Source organism: Engystomops pustulosus, chromosome 11 (genome assembly GCF_040894005.1).
Source record: "Engystomops pustulosus chromosome 11, aEngPut4.maternal, whole genome shotgun sequence".
Classification (NCBI taxonomy): Eukaryota; Metazoa; Chordata; class Amphibia; order Anura; family Leptodactylidae; genus Engystomops; species Engystomops pustulosus.
The window spans coordinates 39,061,166-39,068,634 of NC_092421.1; the positions used below are offsets into that span (position 1 = coordinate 39,061,166).

Genomic DNA, 7,469 nt, shown 5'->3' on the forward strand with positions numbered 1-7,469 from the left:
GAGAAGCGGGAAAAAAATTCCAAATGCAGTGAAATTGGTAAAAAAACGCATTTGTTCCGTATTCTTGTGGGCTTGGATTTTACGGATTTCACTGTGCCCCAAATGACATGTCTACTTTATTCTTTGGGTCGGTACGATTACGGGGATACCAAATTTGTATAGGTTTTATAATGTTTTCATACATTTAAAAAAAATTAAAACCTCCTGGGGGATTTTGGCATCTTCTGGCGCCAATAACTTTTTCATACTTTGGTGTACGGAGCTTTGGGTGGTGTAGTTTTTTGCGGATTTTGATGACGTTTACAATGTTATCATTTTTAGGACTGTACGACCTTTTGATCACTTTTTATAGAATTTTAAATTTTTTCTTAAATGGCAAAAAAGTGCCATTTTCAACTTTGGCCACGATTTTCAGTTGAAGGGTTAAACGCAGTGAAAAAACGTTATCATATTTTGATAGATCGGGCATTTTCGGACGCGGCAATACCTAATGTGTTTATGATTTTTACTGTTTATTTATATTTATATCAATTCTAGGGAAAGGGGGGTGATTTGAATTTTTAAATTTTTTTATTATAATTTTTTTATTTTAACTTTTTTTTTATTTTTACTGTTTTTCAGACTCCCTAGGGTACTTTAACCCTAGGGTGTCTGTACGATCCTATCATATACTGCCATACTACAGTGCTGACAGCACATTGTAATGAATGGGTTAACCCGAAGTAGTTTCGGGTCTTCGTGAGACCCGAAGCTACCATGGCGACGGATCGCTGCTCCCCGATAACGTCACGGGGAGCGACGATCCACAGAAAGATGGCGGCACCCGCGCAAAGGTGCCGGCGGCGAACCGCGGTAAAACACCCGCGATCGGTGCCGGCACCGGTCGCGGGTGTTACCGGTAAGCCTTTGACTTACCGGCTATGGAGAGGGCTCGGCCCGCGAGCCCTCTCCATGCACCGGAACCCGACATGTGACGTACTATTACGTCACATGTCGGTAAGGGGTTAAATAAGGGACCGTCTGAGTATGTAATCACATCAAAAAGAATAATACCTTTAAAAAACATCTACCATCAGGTTTAATAACTTGTTTGTCCTTTTGTCTGGGGGATGGCCGTGCTTGTATGTCCGTGCTTGTATGTCCGGGCACTGACAGATTATAATTAAATAGACATTATAAAAGTTTAATCTGTCAGTGCCCAGACATAAAAGCGAGGTCATCCCCTAGACCAGTGATGGCGAACTACAACCGAAATCCACTTATTTACCGTGAAGTGCCAACATGGAATTTTAATCTGTAACTTATTGCTACCTGTTCTTCCACATCTTTAACCGGTTAAGGACCGGGCCCTTTCCTGTTTTTTTATGTCCATTTTTCACTCCCCACCTTCAAAAATCTATAACTTTTTTATTTTTACACGTAAAGAGCTGTGTGACAGCTTGTTTTCTGCGTAACAAATTGCACTTCATAATGATGGTATTAAATATTACATGCCATGTACTCGGAAGCAGGAAAAAAATTTCAAATGCAATGAAAATGGTGAAAAAACACATTTGCGCCATTTTCTTGTGGGCTTGGATATTACGTCTTTCACTGAGCGCCCCAAATGACATGTCTACTTTATTCTTTGGGTCGGTAAGATTAAGGGGATACCAAATTTGTATAGGTTTTATAATGATTTCATACATTTACAAAAATTAAAACCTCCTGTACAAAAAAATTTTTTTTGATTTTGCCAACTTCTGGCGCTAATAACTTTTTTATACTCTGGTGTACGGAGCTGTGTGTGGTGTCATTTTTTGCGAAATTTGATAATATTTTCAATGATATCATTTTTAGGACTGTACGACCTTTTGATCACTTTTTATAGATTTTTTTAGATTTTTCAAAATGGCAAAAAAGTGCCATTTTCGACTTTGGGCGCTATTTTCCGTTACGGGGTTAAACACATTGAAAAACCGTTATCATATTTTGATAGATCGGGCATTTTCGGACGCGTCGATACCTGATGTGTTTATGATTTTTACTGTTTATTTATATTTATGTCAGTTCTAGGGAAAGGGGGCGATTTGAAATTTTAGGTTTTTTTATTATAATTTTTTTTTTTTAACTTTTTTTTATTTTTATTTATACTATTTTTCAGACTCCCTAGGGTACTTTAACCCTAGGTTGTCTGATCTATCCTATCATATACTGCCATACTACAGTATGGCAGTATACGGGGATTTTCTTCCTCATTCATTACAATGTGCTATCAGCACATTGTAATGAAGGGGTCAAAACGAAATAGCCTCGGGTCTTCGGAAGACCCGAGGCTACCATGGAGACGGATCGCTATTTGTTTGAGGCTGCCGGCAGCTTTGCCGGCAGCCCACGCTGTAAAAACACCCGCGATCGGTGCTAGCACCGATCGCGGATGTTACCGGTAAGCCTTTGCTGCAATATGCAGCAAAGACTTACCGGCTATGGAGAGGGCTCAGCCCGTGAGCCCTCTCCATGCAGCGCGACCGCCGCCGTGAATACACGGCGGGCGGTCGCAAACCGGTTAAATTGTATCGGCTGCTAGAGGCCACCAGTTGAAAGAAGGAGGACACATTCAGATGATCATTGTAGCTTCTCTCCAGGGTCTTTCTGTAGAGGAAAAATGGTGGGTCCAGCAGTAGGACCTCCAAAGATAATGCAGCTCTGTCAAAACCTTCTCACTTTTCCTGCAGTTCCAAACAGCCAATGAAGTGTCGAATATCGCTGAGAGCAGCACCTCTTAATTTGTCTGGGACTGCAGGAAGATTCAGTGTTTGGTGAATTCTGTCCTGGGGTGATGGCCTGAGTGCCCATAGAAAGGGCTCTGAGTGCCACCTCTGGCACCCGTGCCATAGGTTCGCCATCACTGCCCTAGACTAATGGACAAACAAGTAAGTTATGAGGAGCTACGCGCACGCGCAGACGGCAGGCTTCGCGGGGCTATCCTCACGTCCAATAGATGCACCTACCACCAGATCTACCTTTATAGGTAGATCTGTGGTGGCAGGTTTCCTTTAAATTAACACTTATTCTTGTCACCTAACCTGACATCTACATGGAAAAAGTCATAGAACTCAAATGGATCAACCATAAATCTATTGTATGTAGCAGACACTAGAACATCCCATGCCAAAGTTAAGAAACATATGATTTAGATTTCAAGGTTGTGGCTGGACTCTCCTTACAGAAATCTCTGCATTGAAGTGCTCCAAAGCTCGTCTCAGCCATGTTCTGTTTAACAACAGTAGTCGGCTTCTGAAGTGTAAGAAGCGAGCATGGAAATGATACATTCTGTACGTGGGCCAAAAAGAGTCCAGCATACACATGTTGGCAGCAGAGGATATCTAAAAAGCAGACTACAGGCGGTCCCCTACTTAAGAACACCCAACTTCCAGACCACCCTTAGTTACAAACGGACCTCTGGATGTTAGTAATTTACTGTACTTTAGCCTTAGGCTACAATAAACAGCTTTTAAGAGTCTGTAGTTAATATTTATTGTTAATCCTTGTTCTTATGACAACCCAACATTTTTAAAATCCAGTTGTCACAGAGACCAAAAAAAATTTGGTTGGGGTTACAATTATAAAATATACAGTTCCGACTTACATACAAATTCAACTAAAGAAGAAACCTTCAGACCCGTCTTGTATGTAACCCGGGGACTGCCTGTATACAATATAGTGTGAGGATTCTTGTTAGTAAATTTAGCCTAGAAAATATCTTATAACAGTGGTAAGTGCATATCTGCCATTATCTGTACACCCAAGACATCAATACATACAGATACAACGACAAGAGAGGGGCAAGATAAGAAGCTCCTGCCAAACACAAACCTATAGAAAGCAGAAAAACACCAATACACCACAAATAGCCACGACCAAGAGTAAAATGGCCAAACGGTATATTCTGGCAACCATTAAAGAAGTTTTCCTCAGGATAAAGCCTAACTTGATGAGACCCCCAAAACATAACGAAAACAAGGGGTCCACTGTGCCTCCGTCAGACCCCTAATCGCTCAGTCTGAGTAATGGAGCAGATGGCCGCACATGACTGTATTTCTCCATTAATCTCTATGAGAAACCCTCACTGATCACTTCTGTTCGTGGGAAAACTCCTTTACGACATTATACTCCAAAATATTTATCAACATTCCATATTAAGCATGGAGCAGGTGACCCTCCAATCGGCCCCATGCCTGGTTTCCTTGAAAAATAATACCAGGAGCTCAAGCCACCATCTGGTACCAAGACCGACTGCAGTCCTCTAATGTCTCCTTGTACCACACCCATTGGCATCAATACATCACTATCGAAGAATAGTAACTGAACACGGAAGACCAACCCTGTCCTACTACATAGAGGGCAAAGCAAAGCGTGCCATGCTGGATCCAAGAATGCAGGCATCTTACACATGGCTCCTAACAATTATCATGTACCTATTCTAAGGGCTCTTTGGCATCGGTGTTGGCAAATCCGTGGTTGTGCTCTGTGTTCTGTAATGGCTCTATTGGGCAGTGTACCGCTAGGTCACGACAGACTTATAACGGAATGGCATAGGACTCCGAAATACAGAATGATACATTTTATGAACTGCCCCTCATGTAGGCTGCTCTGACCTCTGCAGTCACACAAGGTCATGGGCAAAGGGTAAATAGGCTACAGATTGTGCAGACAGAAGACTGGAAGGGCTCATACAGTTTAGTGTCCACCAAGCAGACACAAGGGGCAACTCCTTCACGTACTTGTCTCTTAGTCAGTGTCATACATGTCCTACCATGGACAGCCATCATTGATACAAAGTCACAAATTCAGGCTGTCAGGAGTCAGGACCCCGTATGGAGGCCTCACAAGTAACATAACACTGCATTTGTAGATAGAGGGGTCACCCGAAGAAGTTACAAAACAACGACCACCAACATCTCACGTGTGGTCACTCAAGGCAGGATATGCAATTGTATTGTAAGAGTAGTGACACTGGACAAGTCCAAGAAGATCCCGATTTCAGTTCTAGGGAATTATAGCAGGGGATATGCGCACACCGGGGCGTCACGGGCAGGGGATATGCGCACACCGGGGCGTCACGGGCAGGGGATATGCGCACACCGGGGCGTCACGGGCAGGGGATATGCGCACACCGGGGCGTCACGGGCAGGGGATATGCGCACACCGGGGCGTCACGGGCAGGGGATATGCGCACACCGGGGCGTCACGGGCAGGGGATATGCGCACACCGGGGCGTCACGGGCAGGGGATATGCGCACACCGGGGCGTCACGGGCAGGGGATATGCGCACACCGGGGCGTCACGGGCAGGGGATATGCGCACACCGGGGCGTCACGGGCAGGGGATATGCGCACACCGGGGCGTCACGGGCAGGGGATATGCGCACACCGGGGCGTCACGGGCAGGGGATATGCGCACACCGGGGCGTCACGGGCAGGGGATATGCGCACACCGGGGCGTCACGGGCAGGGGATATGCGCACACCGGGGCGTCACGGGCAGGGGATATGCGCACACCGGGGCGTCACGGGCAGGGGATATGCGCACACCGGGGCGTCACGGGCAGGGGATATGCGCACACCGGGGCGTCACGGGCAGGGGATATGCGCACACCGGGGCGTCACGGGCAGGGGATATGCGCACACCGGGGCGTCACGGGCAGGGGATATGCGCACACCGGGGCGTCACGGGCAGGGGATATGCGCACACCGGGGCGTCACGGGCAGGGGATATGCGCACACCGGGGCGTCACGGGCAGGGGATATGCGCACACCGGGGCGTCACGGGCAGGGGATATGCGCACACCGGGGCGTCACGGGCAGGGGATATGCGTACACCGTGATGTCACGGGCAGGGGGATATGCGTACCCCGGGATGTCACGGGCAGGGGGATATGTGTACACCGTGATGTCACGGGCAGGGGGATATGCGTACCCCGGGATGTCACGGGCAGGGGGATATGTGTACACCGTGATGTCACGGGCAGGGGGATATGCGTACCCCGGGATGTCACGGGCAGGGGGATATGCGTACCCCGGGATGTCACGGGCAGGGGATATGTGTACACCGTGATGTCACGGGCAGGGGATGTGTGTACACCGTGATGTCACGGGCAGGGGATGTGTGTACACCGTGATGTCACGGGCAGGGGATGTGTGTACACCGTGATGTCAAGGGCAGGGGATATGTGTACACCGTGATGTCACGGGCAGGGGATATGTGTACACCGTGATGTCACGGGCAGGGGATATGTGTACACCGTGATGTCACGGGCAGGGGATATGTGTACACCGTGATGTCACGGGCAGGGGATATGTGTACACCGTGATGTCACGGGCAGGGGATATGCTTACACCGGGATGTCACTCCTCTACATACAAGTCACAATACACACAGACCACAGAGCTGTATGAATACCGCACACAGCTCGTGGTCCCCAGCCGCGGCCGCACACATACCCGGGGGCCGCCTGCCGTCTATCCCGGAGCCCCAAGTTGATTCTCCGGCCGCAGGAAAGTTTCCTCCCCGCTCCCGGAGGCCGCACTCGGCCACAGGAAACTTCCCCCAAACTCGGGCTCAGGCAGGCGCCGGCTCTAGGCCGCAGAGCTCGGGCCCGGTGACAGAGCGGCCCGGCTCCCGGGGCGTCACACATGCGGTCTCCCCACCTCTCACCCTCCAGGGAGAAACTCACACTCTCTAATCCCCTGGGCTCCACTCACAGCTCGGAGTCTCCCTTCCACCGGCAGCCGATCACCACAGCGGCTTCTCCTCGCCCTCCGATCCCTGGCAGACGGGAGTAACAACGACAAAACCGACGGGAAATATCCGGCTGTTATTATTTAAACAGGGCCCGGGAACATCCCTCCGCCATTTGCCCCCCTTCCGTCACTACGCTCACACAGCGCCCGCCCGCCAATCAGTGAGCGCCTTACTCAGCCGTCAAGCACCAAGAACCACTGCGCATGCGTCGACAAAGGCGGACCCCAGCTAGTGACGCAGGACTGTACACGAAACCAATAGGCTGATCACAAATACGGAAGTTGCGGCGCATTATGGGACTGGTAGTTTTACGTCCAGCGTATACCGATGCATTCATACCATAATGTTTTGTTTTCTTCATATGTTTTATTTACTACTATTTTGTGTTTTTGAAAGAGATGTGTTTATATCTATCATATCGTCGCCAGGGTAGAAAAATAAATAAAAAAAGTTAAAAAAAAATAAATAAAAATTCAAATCACCCCCATTCCCTAGAACTGATATAAAAATAAATAAACAAAAAAAAATCACAAAATGATCACAAAAAGTTATTAAAATATAACGTTTTTTCACTGTGTTTAAAGGGAACCTGTCAGCAGGGTCCTCATTTTCTGTTAAGACAGGTCACAGGAGCCCATTACAGCTGCAGTGCAAATCTGCTTTTCTGCCTTTTCTAAGCATTTGCAT

General features: G+C 47.8%; 1 protein-coding gene across 7 annotated transcripts in view; it reads right to left on the reverse strand.

Annotated features, from left to right (window-relative positions):
• Window positions 1-6,974, reverse strand: part of WAPL (WAPL cohesin release factor) — a 41,847-nt gene extending 34,873 nt beyond the window's left edge. For 4 of the 7 annotated variants that reach the window (XM_072130487.1, XM_072130488.1, XM_072130486.1 and 1 more), the window contains exon 1: window positions 6,482-6,500. The gene's annotated coding sequence lies outside the window, so the exon portion shown is untranslated. The other 3 variants (XM_072130489.1, XM_072130491.1, XM_072130492.1) reach the window with 3 other exon arrangements.
• Between the last annotated feature and the right edge of the window lie 495 nt (window positions 6,975-7,469).